Raw genomic sequence first — 17,477 nt, 5'->3', positions numbered from 1 at the left:
GATAGATAGATGATAGATAGATAGATAGATAGATAGATAGATAGATAGATGAAAGGAAAAATTCTAAGCCTTAAAGATAATTATCCTGGTGCCGAGAGGGTAGCTCAATTGGTAGAGTGCTTGCCTAGCACGCACAAGGCCCTGGGTTTAGTCTAGTCTCCAGCACCATATAAACCAAGTGTAGTGCACACCCAGAATTCAAGCACTAAGAATGTGGAGGCAGGAGGATCAGAAGTTCGAGGTCATCTTTGACTGTGTAGAAAATTTGAGTCTAGTCTGGGTGACAAGAGACACCAAAAAAATATTTTTTAAATGCAAGAAATTATGCAACAACTGGAGACTATTACAGAGATCCACAATTGGTCACACACAGAGAATATGTGTTTGAGAGATGCCCAGCCCTAAGTGACACATCTACAGTGGAACCTCTACACCTAAGGCTCATGGAACATAGTGGAACAGGGAGGGTAGAGAGAATATCACTGCATCTCCCAACTCTCACCAGCATAGCTTCATCATGCAACAGAGTGTGGTTAACACAGAAAGCCACAACTAGCCACAGTGTAGAGAGTAAGAGACTTCAGAGTGTCTCCTTATATTAAACCTTACTCACCCAGGACTTAGGGGACAATGCAAAAAAGGGGGTGGAAAGATTGTAAGAGCTAGGGGTAGTGCATGATCATAAGGAAGCAGAGTCTTCCAGGCCTCTGGGAACTTGCTCATATGAACTTAGAGCAATGGTGTCAGCATGCACAAAACCCATGCAAACTCAGTCAGACAAAAACCCAGCATAGAATTTGGGAAATGGGCAGCAGGTCCCAACCTTAGTGGAGGAACTGTTGGCAACTGCTCACTGCTGGGTGAGGGAAAGTCCATCTTCTTTAAGAAAGTGACACTAGATAGGCTGAACAGGCTCCCATGGATGAACTCAGACTGAGGGACATCTAAACTTGACTTCATTGGCCTTAACATATATGAGAGAATGCATGAAATTGTGTGGATGGGCTATGGGGAGTGTGCAAATAGGGAAGAGGGTCTAAATACGATTTAGATGTATTATATGAAATGCACAAAAATCCAATAAAAATATTGAAAACAATGAAATAAATTTAAAACTATGTGCTTGTTAAAAAAAAATTAGTTATCCCAGACTAGGAAGATAGCTCAGTCAGTAAAGTGCTTGCCTTTTAGGCCTGAGGGCCTGAGATCCATCCCAACACCCATGTAAAGATGCTGGGCATGGTAAACACTTGTAACCTCCAGTCCTGGGCTGGTAGAAACAGGGGGACCCCCAGGGGCTCCCTCACCAGCCAGCCTACACAAATTGGCAAGTTCCAGAGACCCTGATCCTGCCCCCCCCAAAAAAACCAAGGCAGATAGCCCCTGAGGAATGACATCCAAGGCTGAGCACTGTCCTCCACACACATACATACACATGTATGCAAGTACCCCCCCACACATACATGCACACAGATTATCCCTGTACTGTCTGATTTATGGAGGTCATTAACTTAATCTCTTAATTTCAAGAATCTCCAATTATTTATTCCCATTGACTAAATTTGTCAAGTCTTAGTAAATTTCCATAAGACAGGAAACAGATGCCACAAAACAATTTTATATAAAGATTCTCATTCAAGAACTGGTGAGATTTCTCAGCAGGTAAAAAGGACTTGCCACCATGCCAACGACTGGAGTTTGGTCTCCCAGATCTACATGTGGAACCAGAGAAGTAACTCCTGAAAGTTGTCCTGTGACCTCCACATGTGCCACCCCCCAACTCATAAAAAATAATAGCTTTAAAATGTAATAAAATTTTATGAGAAGGCAGATTTTTTATTCTAGTAGTTTTTACTTTTAACAATAACAACAAAAAAGAGGACATGCTGAATGGCGAATCCATGTCATGAACTTTAAGCTGCTCTTAGAGGTGGTGTCTCTAAAAGAATGCCTGATCATATTAGAAGCCAGGTTAATGAGGTAATTAATGTTATATGGGGTGGGCGAAGGTGGGGGTAGCAAAGGCAGGGGATTTTCTGTTTCCTTTGTGGTACCCTTGAACCTAAAACAAAACTTTACATACAACAAGCATTCTATTGAAAACTGGTGAAAGACATGAAAAATGTCCTCCAATTTTCATTTTTTAATAACTTTATTTTCATGGGGATAAAATGGATGAAAAGACTCCCAAATGTTTCTAGTTCATCTCTGCTTCGTCTGCTCGTAGATAATTTTTTCCCTCTTTGATATTTTTTTTCTTGTGATTTCTACTGTAACCACAAGAAGTCCATATTCCTTTTATCACAAGAAGACTTTTTAAAGAAATGCTCTTAAAAAGAAAGAACTAGAGGCTAGAACACCCCAGATGACGTAGGTTGCTCAAAGCCAGAGCAACTGCAGAGGATTAAATCTGGGCTGGGTTAACTCAGCTCTTCCTGCCCTCTGCCTCTAGCCCTCTCATCTCCCACAGCTGTCATCCAAACCAAGGACACATCTGCTGGCTCAGCAAACGAGCAAGCATGTGCTTCACCCTCTTCCAGCTCCTAGAGAAACTTGCCCAACAATTACTAACCATTCCTATTTAAACATCCTTTCAAATGAGACCACAAAGGCTGTGCCAATCAACCACCTGGCACACAAGGTGGGCAAACTGGGAACCTCTGATGACTCCCTCAGCCCTCTATCAAATATAATTTTTAATTTGTTTCATTTTCCATATCTGTATGTATGCATGCATGTGCGTGCTAATGGGTGGGTGTACATGTGTGGATGGAGGCTCGAGGTTGATGTCAGGAATCAACCTCCATAGCTCCTTATTAATTAACTTTATTAATGGAGGCAGGCGTAAATAGAGTTCTTAGCACAGGTCAAGAAAGTAAGTCTTCCTAGACCATTTTCTAGAACAGTTCAGTGTTTCCTGAATGCCAAGCACTATGCTTGGGCAAGAGAAACTTGCAAAATACACTCTCTGTGGTGTGTATCCAACAATTCCACTCTGGGGACTGACCGAAAAGAACTGAAGGCAGAATCTTGAAGAAATGCTTATACCTGTGGTCAGAGATGTATTAGGTACGCTAGTAAAGAGGTTCGTAGACATAATAAATATGCTAATCAATAGGCTTATGAGACATGCTAATCAAGAGGCACAAGATACCCAAAAGTCCATGGTTGTATGAATAGATACAATGTGGCATGCCCATACAGTGGAATACCATTCAGTCACAAAAAGGAAGGAAATTCCAACACATGAAGCTCTAGGACATCATGCTAAGCAGCAAAAAGCCAGACACCAAAAACACAAATGCCATATGATTCCAATTACATCAGGTCACCGGGACAGTCAAATTTATGGATCTAGAACACAGGACAGCAGTTTCCAGGGACCATTATTACAGCTTACAGTGTTCCTGTAGCCTTTTTTATTTTTACATTTATTTGTTTATTTATTGCGCGTGCATGTATGTGTGCGTGTGTGGAAGTCAGAGGACAACTTGCAGGTGTGGCTTCTGCCCTTCTACCATGTGGGTCCCGGGGACTGACTTGATGTTCAGGCAGCAGCACCTTTACCCCGCGGAGCCATCTCGCTAACTCTGTGATGGTCACCCTAATGGATGTGAGATGACACCTCACTGTGGTTTCAGTTTGCATTTCTCTAATGATTAACGATGTCAAACGTCTTTTCATGTACTTGTTGGCCATTTTTATGTCTCTGGAGAAATGGTGATTTGATCTCTTTTTTATTTTAAATCAGGTGATTTGATTTTTTTTCATTGTTTCATTGTTAGAGTTCCTTGTATATTTAAACATGAGCCCTCTATCAGATACTTTTTCCCATTTCATAGATTGCCATTTAATTTTTTACATTCATTTAGTGTGTGTATATGTGTTTGTGTGTATGCAGATGCTTGCACGTGCATAGGTGTACAGTGTGCATTTGTGTGTGCATGCAACAGAAGGCAAAGGGCAGTTTGCTAGAGTCGGTTTGCTAGAGTCCTACCATGTGGGTCCCAGGAATTGAACTCAGGTCTTCAGCCTTGGTGGCAAGCCCCTTTACTCACTGAGCCATCTTGACAGCCCCCTATATTGCTTTTTTATTCTGTCGGTCATTGCAACCTTAAACAAGTTTAATATTTGGTGTGATTCTATTTATCTGTTTTCACTTTTCTGCCCTGATGTCACATCCAAGCATGTCATTGGCTAACCCCACTTAATTTAGTTTTCAATACTAGGAATTGAACCCAGGGCTGTGTGCATGCTAGGTGGGTGCTCTGCCAATCCAGCTACACCCTCAGCCCCCTATTCACTTTTAAAATTCCCTTGACTCTGTTTGCCAGTGTCTGGTTTCCTTCCCCATTCCCTCTAGGAAATAACATATTTTTTTTCTATGGTGGTGTCAGGGCATTGAGTCAGGGTCTCACTAAGTTGCCTGAAGCTATGTAGCCTGGGCTGGCCATGAACTCATAAGTCCTCTTACACCTCAGCCTCCCAAGTGCTGGGATCAATCGCAAGTCCATATACCACCACACCCAGCAGGGAGGAGCTTGTCTTGCTGTGTGCCCTGATCCCTGAATGTAAGCTATGCCTGGCCGCAGGCCTGTGGAATACTTGTTCAGTGAGTAAATGCTCCCTTGCTGGTGTCTGACAGAGTTTGATTTAGAGTCTGCACCTGACCATCTGCAGGCAGGCCTCTGGATTCTTCTGGTGGAGAGGAGGGATGGGGGCTTCCAGAGAGGACCCACTAGCCACTATTCCATAATATGGCACCTGAGAGTTTTCCACTGGAACTGGGGTTTGGGAGCCTTTGTTTGCGCCCTTCAGTTTGCTTGGGGAAAGAGTGGAACCCTCTGAGGGGGCACGAGTCTGAAGCCTTTGAAGAGATAGGGAGTGAGGAGGAGGGAGGTCCCAGTTTCATTCCATCCTGTCTACTACAATCAGAGGCAAACTTTGAGGGTCACCTGCCTCAGAGGATGAGAGCTGAGGCCATACCTGTACCTACCAATCCCCTTTCTGAATACCAGGAACAGTTCTCAGGACATTGACCAAAATCCTTGGTTTTGTCAGACTTTCGCCGGATTCCTGAAGCTTCCCCTAGATGTATCGGTGCACTTGCGAGTCAAATCTTATTTTACCAAGAAGTCACTAGCCTGCATCTGGCAAATCTGACCACATCCCTCATTCCTCACTAACCCCTGGGGCGATGTCTGACCACTGCCCTGTGTTCAACAAGAATCCTGCTCAGTCAAATTGGAGAGAAAGCAGCTCCCTCCACAGACCTGAACCCAGTCCTTGCCTGTAAACTACCCCCCTTGCTTTGTTTATAGTTAAGCTGTATCTATGTACCCCAGTCCCCGCCAACTGAAGAACCCAGGGCTGGCAAGATGGTAAAAGTACCTGCCACCAAGCCTAAAGGCTTGGGTTTGGTCCCTAGGACCCAGAATTCTCCCCAAGGTGGGAGGAGAGAACTGACTCCTGCAAGTCAGCCTCTGACCTCTACATGATTCTACCCCCCTAATACAAAATGAATAAAAAAAAAAATCCACAAATTTTCAATTTCATTACCAAGGTCAACAACGTTTTTCTTACTGAGTTTCAACAATTGATTGCTTGTTTGTTTTTTAACAATATTGAAATCTTAAAACTTTCTTCTCCTTCCTAACCCATCAGCACTCCCTAAACCCTCTTGCCCTTGGGTGGGGGGCAGAGGACTCAGCCATACGCCCCACTGCTGAGATCAGGGAAATGAGCCTTCTTCCTGGCCCTTCCTGGGGCCTCTAGCCAGCAGCTGGAGGGATTAAGGAAAAGAGGCCCCTGGCGTCCCTGAGTCTGGAGTGGCTGCCCAGGATGTCCCAGGAGGGCCGAGTGGGCCAGAGGGCTGGAGGCTCCCAAATCAATCAGAGGTCTGAAGGTCACTGAGTTCCGACCTTTGAATCAAGATCCTGGTAGCCCCCAGGCTTGTACACCCTCCGAGGGGTGGGGAAGAGCAGCAGATGGTGGAACTGAGTTCTTTTTCCAGAGAGACGCCCTTTCCCATGGTCCTCCCAAATACCTTCCAGAGGGACCCAGCACCTCTCCACACGCTCACCTCTCCTCACCCTCACATCACCAGCAAGCACAGTGCACTTGGGCTAGGAAAAGCTTCCAAATGCCCCCCAGATTGCTCTGTTTTGAAAGGCTCAAGAAGCCTCAAGTATAGAGTTTGCAAGGTAGAAAGTAGGAAGGAATGAAAATTACTCACATTTGCTTCTGAGACCCCACCATAAATATGTCAAGTAACAAGGAATGTATGGGAGGGGCAGCGCGATGGCTGAGCAGGGAAAGGCGCTTGCCTCCAAACCTGATGATCTGAGTTCGATCCCTTGAACCCAAATGGTGGATCCAGTGAATCCAATTCCCAAAACTTGTTCTCTGACCACCACACAAGGGTTGGTATGTTTGAACCCACACACATACACACATACATACACACACACAGACACACACACACACAAAGTTTTTAAGTATAGCAAAAATATATTATCATTCTATATTATAAATGTATTTTGCAGTACTAAGAATTGAACCCAGGACCTTATGCATGCTAGGCAAGTTCCTCACCACTAAGCTGTATGCCTAGCTGCTATTTTATCTCTTATGTGCAAGATTATCATATCTTATTACACATGATTACTGTATCACATACTTGATAATGTACAATAAACATAATAATAATTTATAATTTGTGGGTAACTTACTTTTGAAACTTATTTATATATTATTATGGAGGAGGTGCGCATGTGGGGGCCAGAGGACAACTTTTTGGACTCAGTTTTCTCCTTCCAAATTTATGTGGATCGCAAGAATCAAACTCAGGTCACTGGACGTGTGCAGCAAATACCTTTGTCCTCTGAGCCATGTTGCTGGCCTGGAACTTAAACTTGAGCAAGTGCTATGTCTTTTTGATATCTTTCTTTCTTTAACCTCATTGAGCACTGTCTCATTCTAGAAGTAACAGTCATCAAAGACAGGTACAGGACCTACATTAAATTTTTTTTTAATTTAATTAAATTGTGTGTGTGTGTGTGTGTGTGTGTGTGTGTGTGTGTGTGTGTTCAAGCATGCATAGAGTCAGAGGACAACTTTGTGGAGTCAGTTCTTTCCTGAGACTGTGGGTTCTGAGGATTGAACTCAAGTCTTCAGTCTTGTGTGGCAAGCAACCTACATTTTTACAAAGTGTTTGTTTGTTTGTTTTGAGACAGGGTCTTGCTGTAGCCCCAGCTGACCTGGAACTCACTATGTAGACCAGGCTGGGCTTGAACTCACAGAGATCTGCCGCCTCTGCCTCAGAGTGCTGGAATTAAAGGTGTGTGCCACCACCCCAGTTTTACAAAGTATTTTTACAAGGTATTCTTGGAATGACCCTTTTAGTGTGATACTTTCAGAGATTTTTTCCCCCCATGAGGAGGAATGGAATCATAAAATGAAGAGGCCATTTGTCCTCCTGTGAGAACACAGAGCCCAGGTTTGAGCCCAGGTTTGGAAGGAAAGCATGCCGGTTCATATTCACTGTATGGTTATTGTGCCCAAGGTGAAGCCCAGGCTTCATAGTGTGGCAGTTGGATATGTAGGAGAATGACTTCCATTAGTTCTGGCTGGAAGGTGGTATACTCCATAAGTGTACTTACCACAATATTTAATTCACTGCCAATCAGTTGTGCCTACATGTCGTAAAGTAAAACAGAGATGGGGTTGTGGACTCTCCAGTAAGAGATGGACAGCCTAAAATAAGATCATTATATTATAGATTATAATATATTATCCTATTGGGCCAGTGAGATGGTCAGTGTTGTCATGCCAGAAACTTCTTACACACTATCTGAGTCAATAGACAATGGCCATATTCTCCCAACCCAACCTACCTACCTGAATCTGGAACCTTCCTAATCTGCATCTTGCTATGCAAAAATCATTTGGTGCCTCTGAGGCCCAAACTGCACTCTCTTCAAGAGTATCGTTTGATAGTGCTTGTGTGGGTTGTTGGTGTACAAAGACATAAAAGATGGTTATAAAAATAAATCTTGTTTTGCAACCCAGAACTCATTGTTCAGCATGAGTTTTGGTGCTTATAAGACACCACCTCACTGGCCCTCTTCCTTTCCTTTGTCTTTCTTGTGGTGCTGATGGTTTGGGATGTTTTGAGACAGTATTCTTGCTGTGTAATCCAGGCTGGTCTGAAACTCTCAGTCCTCCTGCCACTTCCTGCCAAATGTTGAGACTTTCAGGTGTTTGGCACCACACTGAGCTTTAGGATGGATGCATGCATGCATTAATGGATGGGTAGGCAGGTGAGTGGATGGGTGGGTGGGTGGATGGATGGATGGATGGTTGGATGGATGCGTGGATGGATGGGTGGGTGGGTGGATGGATGGGTGGATAGATGAATGGATGCATAGATGGGTGGGTGGATGGATGGGTGGGTGGGTGGATGAATGAATGGATGGGTGGGTGAATGAATGGATGGGTAGATGGCTGAATGGGTGTATGGATGATTTAGCAGGTGTATTGGCAGGTTGCAGTAGTCTGGTGTTCCCAAGCTGGTGGAACTGGAGGTAGTCTTCAGGCCTGGCCTCTCTATGGTCCTGTCATTGGTTGCTTTCTTAGGACTCGAGCTGTGGATCATCCACATGACCCAGCTCTCCTACTCTGGATATTTATCAAAGCAGTCTCAACAGACCAGAGAGATACTTGCACACCAGTGTTTAGTGCAACACTGTTCACAATAACTAAGTTATGGAACTAAGAGGATTGGATAGAGAAAATGTGATAGGTATGTAATGGAATTCATTTCATCCATAAAGATAATTGAAATTACATCATTTTCAGGAAAATTGACCCAACTCCAGATAATCCTACTTTTTGTTGCTGTTGTTTGGCTTTTTGAGACAGGGTCCCCTTGCGGCCCCAGCTGTCCTGGAACTTGCTATGTAGACCAGGCTGGTCTCAGTCTCACAGAGATCTGCCTGCCTCTGCCTCTGCCTACTAAGTGCCACAACACCTGGCCAAGATAATCATATTCTTTTAATTTAGTCTTTAGTTAACATATAAAATATTAGTCTTATCATGGTGTTTTTCAAAGAAAACTTGCTTGTGTCAATTTTCTCCCTTTCCCTCCCCTCCCCATCCTCTCTGTACCCCCTCAGCCTCTTTTCTCCTCTCACACCCCACACACCCTACTGCCCTCCCCCACTTCCTCAGCCTCTCTATTTCCATTCTCCCAGGATCCTTTCTAAGCCCATAACCTATATCCATGTCACACCTGCATGTGCACATATATACAGAAGTGTATATATATGTATATGTGTATAATGTAATATACACACACACATATATATATATATACACACACACACATTAAAAGCTAGGATCTGCATATGGCCAGGCTCAGAAAGACACATATGTTTTCTCTCATGTGGATCCTAGATAGTATATAGAAATATAAAATCACATGTGACAGGAAATTCCTAGTAAAACTAGGGGACAGAGGGGCAACATGGTAGAGAAATATGCACAATATACAATGTATACTTGTATGAAAAGCTGTGAAAAATAAATAAATAAATAATTTAAAACAAAATATCCATGGAAGAACACTGAGTTCTTGAGAGCTACTAACTTTAGGAGGTATCTATGCCAACAAACATTAGCAGGACTGTACTAACAGAGGTAACTGTACTGACATTAGAGGAAACCCTACTGACATTCGAGGTAACCCTACTGACATTAGAGGTAACCTTACTACATTCGAGGTAACCCTACTGACATTCGAGGTAACCCTACTGACATTAGAGGTAACCTTACTACATTCGAGGTAACCCTACTGACATTCGAGGTAACCCTACTGACATTAGAGGTAACCCTACTGACATTCGAGGTAACCCTACTGACATTCGAGGTAACCCTACTGACATTTGAGGTTAACCCTACTGACATTCAAGGTAACCTTACTACATTCGAGGTAACCCTACTGACATTTGAGGTAACCCTACTGACGTTTGAGGTAAACTTACTTATTATACTGCATAAACTGAAATGGGGATGGCTTTGTGGATTCTCCAGTGATGGACAGCCTACAATGAGATCATTATATTAGAGATTATAATGTATCGTCCTACTGGGCTGGCAGTATTGTCAGTGGGCAAAACTGCTTGCCATGCCAGAAACTTCTCACATACCATCTGAATCAATAGGCAATTGCCATGTTCCTCCAACCCAACCTTCCTACCTGCATCTGGAGCCTTCCTACCTTAGTGCCCCTGAGAGCCAATTCCAATGGAATATTGTATTAAGTATGGAGTGCTTATAATACACAGTTAGTTTTTAATTAAAACTAATGAAGGTGCTGTCCTACACATCTAACTGCCACATTGAAAGCCCAGGGCTTCCCTTTGGGAACCAGGACCATACCTTGAGTAGGAACCAGGATGTTGTCCTTCTGTAAGCCACTAATCCCACACACCTATTTAAATTTAAATTTTTTATTACGTATATTCATTTATCTCTCTGTGTGTGTGTGCGTGTGTGTATACACAAGTGGCACGATGTTCTTGTGGAAGTCAGAGGAGTACTTGCAGGAGTCGGTTCTTTCCTTCCCTCATGTGGGTCGTAGGAATCAAACTCATGTCATCAGGGCTTGGCAGCAAGCTCTTTTACCCACTGAGTCAACTCGCCCTCCATATATTCCACAAGTTAGGGGTCGTCATATTGGACAGTGCAGAAAACAATTGGAGCAGTGCTAACTTAGGAAGGATCATTTTCTTCCTTTATCTTGAAATTTTCCCTTTCACAAAGTCTTCTCTGATACCCAAAACCAAATTACCTTCAGAGGAGTTAAAGCAATGTGTAACACAGTAAGTGGTGAACACACCCTCACAAGCATGTGTGTTATCAGATTTTCAGGGGTTTAATTTAGCATTTTAAATTTATTTAAAAATAATATTTTACAATTTATTTGGGGACGGCAGGTGCTCAAGTAACTTAACATGAATCTGGAGACCAGAAGACAACTTGAGGCACTCAGCTCTTTTTTTTCCACCATGTGGATCCTGTGATCCTCAAAGGGTCAATCTTGGCTACAAGTACTTTAACCCGCTGAGCCATCTCACCAACCTGTTTTTGTGTTTATGATGATTTTTCTGCTTACTGATTAACAGAAATTTTTCTATAATGTTGAAAGGGGTCCTTTGTGAACTGAAAAATAGTGATGGGGAAATTACACGGAAAACACCTGGGAAAGAGAAAGAGATTTTAGTGGGAAAGTGATAGAGCTTAAGAGCACACCATCTCAAAATAAGTTGCCATGCCTCCTTGGTGTGTTGACTATTTCAGGATAAACTGCCTGAGGAGCATGGCCTTGTGGGAAGGGCCGTCTGGCCTGCCTGTCCTACGTGCAGCTATGAAGAGTCTTTGGGGAGGAGGTTGACCTCCCCACACACCAAGGCTGAGACAAAGCCTTGATCACCAGAGCCAGGTGACTGGGGCTTCCCTGAACCTGAGTAAGCACTGAAGGCCCCCTTATCTTCCCCCAGCCCAACAGACAGCCTCGTATATCTCTTTGCAACAGCCTGGAGTTGACTCCCCCCTAGCACAGACACTCATGTGTCTCCTGGTTCCTTCTCAAACTTACGGTGCTTAGAAATGTGTAGAGGCACTCTGCCTTGGACTCACACTCTGTTGAAACCCCCGTGGATGTGCAAAATGAATGCAAGTTTAATGCTGTCCTCCTCTTAATTAGCTATTGTATGAACTAAGTCCCTAGATCCAACCAAACAGCCCTAAGAACTGACTAGAGAGAAAATCTCTGTGTGTCTGTTTTCCTCCCTCCCTCTTTCTCTCTGTTCTCTCTCCTTCCCTTTGTCTGTCTGTCTTTGTCTCTGTCTCTCTGTCTCTGTCCCTTTTTGGCTCTATCTCTGTCTCTCCCTCTCCCTTCTCTTTCTGCTTCTCTGTTTATGTCTCTTTCTCTCCCTCTCTGTCTCTCCCTCCCTCCCACTCTGTTTCTCCTTCCCTCTGTCTCTGTCTCTGTCTCTCTCTCTCTCTCTCTGTCTCTCTCTCTCTCTCTCTCTCTCTCTCATGAAATTAAGGGATGTAGAGGTGTTGTGTGGTCTTCTGGGGAGATATGAACTAACACCCACTCTCCCCAAATGGGCACCAACTAGAGACCAAAGTGCAGTTCAATTTCACTTAAGTCCAGCTTGGCAAACGAATGAGTTTATTGGGTTTACTTGCAGGTGCATTGTTAGGGGGTTATTTACAGGAACATAGGTAACCCCCCCCCAGACAGCTGTATCAACAGAAAGTCTCCCCCAGTACAGGCAACAGCTTCCCCATATCTGCAGAGATATGAGCCCCCCTTCAGTTAGCCTTCCCTCTGTGTACTCTAGCACCCGGCCCAGAGCCCCTGAGACCACAGGCACCTGGGTCAGAAGTTCAACAACTAGGTGCAGGAGGGAGGGGCCAGGGTCTCAGGTGAGGCCAGCTAATGTCCTTTCCCAGCCCCTCTTCCTTTGAGGGACTGTCAACAGGCCCCTATCTTGAGGGTCTCTTGGAGTCACAGCTGCTCTGACTAACATGGGTCTGGTGGTTGTGCCCTAAGGACGGTCCACAACAGGAAGACAGAATATATTTGACTCTTAGTTGCAAGGGAGAGAACCTGGCCTTACCTGAGTTCAAATGGGTCCAGTTATGGGTGAGGGAGAGGGGATTACTGATTGAGGGCCTCCTGGCTACAAGTATTCAAAGCCTGTGCTTAAATGCTTCTGTTTATTTTTATTGAAATAGGATCTCATATAGCCCATGCTAACTTCAAACTCACTATGTAGCTGAGGATGACCTTGAACTCTTGATTGTCCTGCCTCCACCTCCCAGGTGCTGGGATTACAGGTGTGTGCCACCTTGCCCAGCTTATACAGCTCTGGGAGTGGAGCCCAGAGCTTCCTGTGGGGCAGGCAAGCACTCTACACACAGAGCTAGACTCCAAGGCCATATTGCCCTCTGTTTGCTTTATTTCCAGCTGACCTCGTTCTCAGACAGGATCTCCCCACCCTGAAATGGGGTGACCCCTGGTAGGTACAGGCTTTACAACATGTGATGGTTGGTATGAACTGTCAATTTGACACAGTCTAGACTCACAGGGAGAGGGCATTCCAGCAAGGGATGGTTTGGATCAGGCTGACCTTTGGCACTCCTGTGGGAGATTGTTTTGATTAAGTTCATTGCTGTGTGGGAAGACTCGGCCCACTATGGGCTGCCACATTCCCTGAGTTTGGGTCCTGGACTGTAAGAAGGGGTGAAAGATTCTCTGCTCTTGACTGTGGATGCAATGTGCCTCAAGTTCCTGCCCATGCTGACTTCTCACCATGATGGACTATTACCTGGAACTGTGAATTAAAGCAAGCCTTTTCTCCCCTAAGTTGCTTTTGTGAGGGTGTTTTATCACAGTAACGAGAGGGAAGGAAGGCACAACTCTTTTAGAACCCTGTGCATACTGCAACTCAGGCTACAGTACAGGCAGCGGCCCCGCCCCTTCCACAGACATCCTACTGAGAGCACTGTCTGAGTCTCTACCTAATAGACTTTCAGGTGTCCATATTTCTCCCCAGGGAGGTGAGTTTCCATGAACAGGGGTATCAGTGGCCACACATCCTGTTCTCCAGCACCTTCCCTGCCTTTTTGCCTGGGAATCAGAGAGCCTGACTGTGGGCTTTGGCCGTGAACCTCCCATGCTCCTGTTCCTGAGAGCTAGGAGAAGGCACCCCAACTGTTCCTCTCCATCCTGATTCCTCTTTTTCAGGCTCCTGCCATGCTGTCTGTGAAACTGAGGACTGAACTCCCCTCAGAGCCCACCCCCCATGCTGTTTGTTATCTGTCTTTCCATGGCATTAATTCTTCTAATAAACTTTTTACCCCCAACCATCCGATTGTCCCCTTGAACCCCACATGCGAGAATTTTCAAACCCAAGGAAGAAAAGTAGTTTTAAGTCAACAGTTTCAACAAAAGGCCCATGTAGGACTGAGCTCATGACCTTGCCTGGATCAGTGACCAGCCCATTCCTAGATTCAGCTGGGGCCTCAGCTTTGCTGAGCCTTATGAAATGAGAGCCAGGGAAGGAACTACCTCAGAAGAAACCCACTAAGTATTTGGCAGAAGAAGGCAGCATATGGTGTGGGATTCATAGTAGCTATTCTGAGCAAAGCAAGGCGCTCTCGGGTATCCAGATAGTGAAATGTTCCTATCAGCTCAATTCAAACCCATCGTGTTTTCCCTCTTCGCTCTCATATTTTTGGTGGCACAGCAAATATTTTCTGCCTGCCTCTTTCTACGAAACACTCAGCAAGTGGGAGGCTAGTCACAGCCCGTACTTATTTGGGTTTACCTAACACATGGTGTACTTTTGTATACTTTGCCTAGACTCTCCAGCTCAAGCCTCAACACCGTCCTCAAAGGTCCTGTGCATTAAGAATCATCCTCATTTCACAGATGAAGAGACTAAGAGAAGTTCTGTAATTTGCTTTAGGCCCCCACTGCAAGTAACTTATGCATGGGGACTGGAATCATAATGGGGGCTGAAATCATAGTGGGGCCATGTAACTGCAGATACCACCATTAGCCACCACCTGCTGTACTTTGTCTCCAAGACTCAATCCATTTCAACAGCTCTCTCATCCAGCATGCCATCACTACATAATCATGTCCCTTCATAAATGTTGTCTCGAATGGCAGCAATTCGTGCATTCAAATCAATTTGTTCTGTACGTGTGAAATGCGTCACACGTATGTATGTCACTCCCTCCAAGTGGTCATATGAGGCTCTCCTGGTTCCGGAATAAAGAGGCTCCCATTGATTTCTCTTCTAACCTCACCCTGCATGGAAGGACAGGCAGGGGCCCCTGCTTGGCTCAGAGGACTGAGGATGACAGAGTACTCAAACTAGTTTAGGCAAAGAGGGGGAGAATTTCTTGGCTACGGAACTGGCTCCCAAGCAGGAGAGGGGTGTAGCTGTCCTCGGGTGATGGAAAACAGCCAGCAGCTGTCTCTCCTCCGCTTGAGTCTGTATGCTGGCAGGGCAATGTCACACAAGGTTTCCCCACGAGGTCAGACCGTAACATCCTCAGGTCATCCATCTGCCTGGCAAAGGCTTCCCTCGTCCCTAGAAGAAAACACTTAGGTGCTGTTCTGCATTGGGTTCGTACATCACCATGGCCCTAGCCACGAATCGAATATGAAGCTACCTGTGATGGGAATCCAGGTGGAAGAGAAGTGGTCTCCCCAAACCAGGAACTGTGAGAGTTTTTGCAAAGAAAACTAAAATCAACTGGATTCTAAATACCTATGCCTCTGCCCAAACATAGTAGGGGCTCCTAGTGTGAGTCAGAGAAGCCTCTTTACAACGAGCAGCTGTGAAGGTAGACACACGTGGTCGCCCAAGATGCAGAAAAGAGGCAATGGTTGTGGAACCAGCACTAAAGTAGACACATACACCACCCCTTCTAAGGATCAGGGAACGTTTCAGAAGAGAAGTGGGAGATGTGTAAGAACGCAAAGGGTGAAGAAAGATAGGGTGAAGGGCTGCAAATTCCACTGCTTAGACTGGACACAACCGTTGCAATCATTAACTCTTGGCAACTGTATTTATCTGTACTGGACCCACATAAGACCAGCTCAGTCAACAATCAGTCAAGGAAGGGGGAAGGGATCATGGGGCCCTAACCTTGATTGTTGAACTGTCAGTTATGGATAGATTCTAGGGGAGGGGAAATCACTGTCTTTAGCCCACCAGGCTCCAACGGACAGCTCCAAACCCACTGCATACAGATAGCTGTGGTTAATCTCCATGAGCCACAAAACAAATAGAATAAACATGAACGTGAAAGACATTTGTGGGGATGGGGTATGGTAGACAGGTGAGAGTGGTCAGCATGCATTGCATGCATGTGAGAGATTATTTTAAAACACACATGCCGAGCATGGTGGTGCACGCCTTTAATCCCAGCACTCAGAAGGCAGAGGCAGGAGAATCTCTGTGAGTATGAGGCCAGATTGCGCTGCATAGCAAGTTCCAGACCAGCTGGGGCTATTGGAAGACCCATTCTCAAGAAATAAAACAAAATTATTACATTTATTTATTTTGTGTATATGTGTCTGGGTGCATGTGTCCCACAGGGTGCCTGTGGAGGTCAAAGGACAACTTGTGAGAGAGGGCTCTCTTTTCTTACCTTGTAGGTACAGGGGACCAAACTCAGGTAGTCAGGCTTGGTAGCAGGCATCTTTAGCTATTGATCAAGGCATCAAACTGGCCCCCAGTGTTCACTCTTTTACCAATAAAATCCCTTGGGTTTTGGAGAGCCTCTTCCTCCCAGCCCTCCTTAGGATGTCTGTGACCTCTCTTCCCAGATTTGCAGAGGTCATGCAACTGGCTCAGGGATGGGACATATGACCCATTGTGGGCCAATGAGGGGCAGCCCTGGGAGTTTCATTGGATGTGTTGGAAATAATTCCTGCTAGGAAAATTGGAGCCTAGAGACAGACAGTGGCAGGTCTCCAATGGGTTTCTGGGGATCCCACACCCAGCTACACTGAAGCCACTGTCTCTGGGTTTTTTAGTTTCAGTAATCAATTTAGGTGTGTGTGTGTGTGTATGTGTGTGTGTGTGGTGTATGTGTGTGTCTCAGTGTGTGTGTGAGTACATGTGTGAGTAGTATATAGTATATGAGTGTGTTTGAGTGTGTGTGTGGTATGTGTGTGTGGTATATCTGTGTGGTATGTGTATGAGTGTGTATGGTATGTGAGTGTAAATGTGTATATCTAAGTGTGCATGAGTGTGTGTGGTGTGTGTGAATGTATATGTGTATGTGTGGTGTGTGTATGTAAGTATATGTATCTGTGAGTGGTGTGTATGCATGTGAGTGTGAATGTGTGTGAGTAGTGTCTGTGTGTGTGTGTGTGTGTGTGTGTGTGTTTATTTTAGGAATCAGAGTTTCCTTGTAGTGTCAACAGAAGAAATGCCTCTAAATAGGACTGATAAACCTGGAAGCAGTCCTTGAGATGAAAGGATAGTAAGAGTTTATCAAGAGAGAACAGTAAAGAATTGGTTGCGGGGGTGCGTACTGATCAGTCATGTAACTTATGGACATGTGTCACTGTGAAAAGGTAGCAGATACACAAGATTAGAAAGCATGGAAGAGAAGAGATGCATTTGAGACAGACATTTATCTACACAGGCCGTGGACTCGGGATGGGGGAAAAGCAGAGGGAAGAGCCAAGGATGACTTGATATTTCAAATCAGAATGGTGCAAGAGCCCAATTAAAGATTTTATTTCTAATGTTTGTTTCAAGTATCAATCAAAGAAAAATAAACTCAATTGGCTTCAACAGAACAAATGAGAATGTATCAGTTCGGTATCTGTAAAGTTCAAAGAGCTTTAATACAAATGGATACAGAGTTTC

The 17,477-nt window shown here is 44.7% G+C and overlaps 1 long non-coding RNA gene and 1 other non-coding gene across 2 annotated transcripts in view; both read left to right on the top strand.

The window, feature by feature from the left end:
* The window catches only part of LOC103752349, a 79,797-nt gene that overhangs the window by 34,502 nt on the left and 27,818 nt on the right, over nucleotides 1-17,477 (top strand). The window lies entirely within an intron of this gene.
* On the top strand, nucleotides 7,985-8,116 carry LOC115068116. Its single transcript, XR_003847491.1, has one exon. It is a non-coding gene; the product is annotated as a small nucleolar RNA SNORA40 (small nucleolar RNA).

This window comes from Nannospalax galili, unplaced genomic scaffold (assembly GCF_000622305.1).
Source record: "Nannospalax galili isolate Female #2095 unplaced genomic scaffold, S.galili_v1.0 scaffold1368, whole genome shotgun sequence".
In the NCBI taxonomy this organism is placed as follows: Eukaryota; Metazoa; Chordata; class Mammalia; order Rodentia; family Spalacidae; genus Nannospalax; species Nannospalax galili.
The sequence above is the reverse complement of the archived record's forward strand: the minus strand, read 5'-3'. Positions and strand labels throughout refer to the sequence as shown.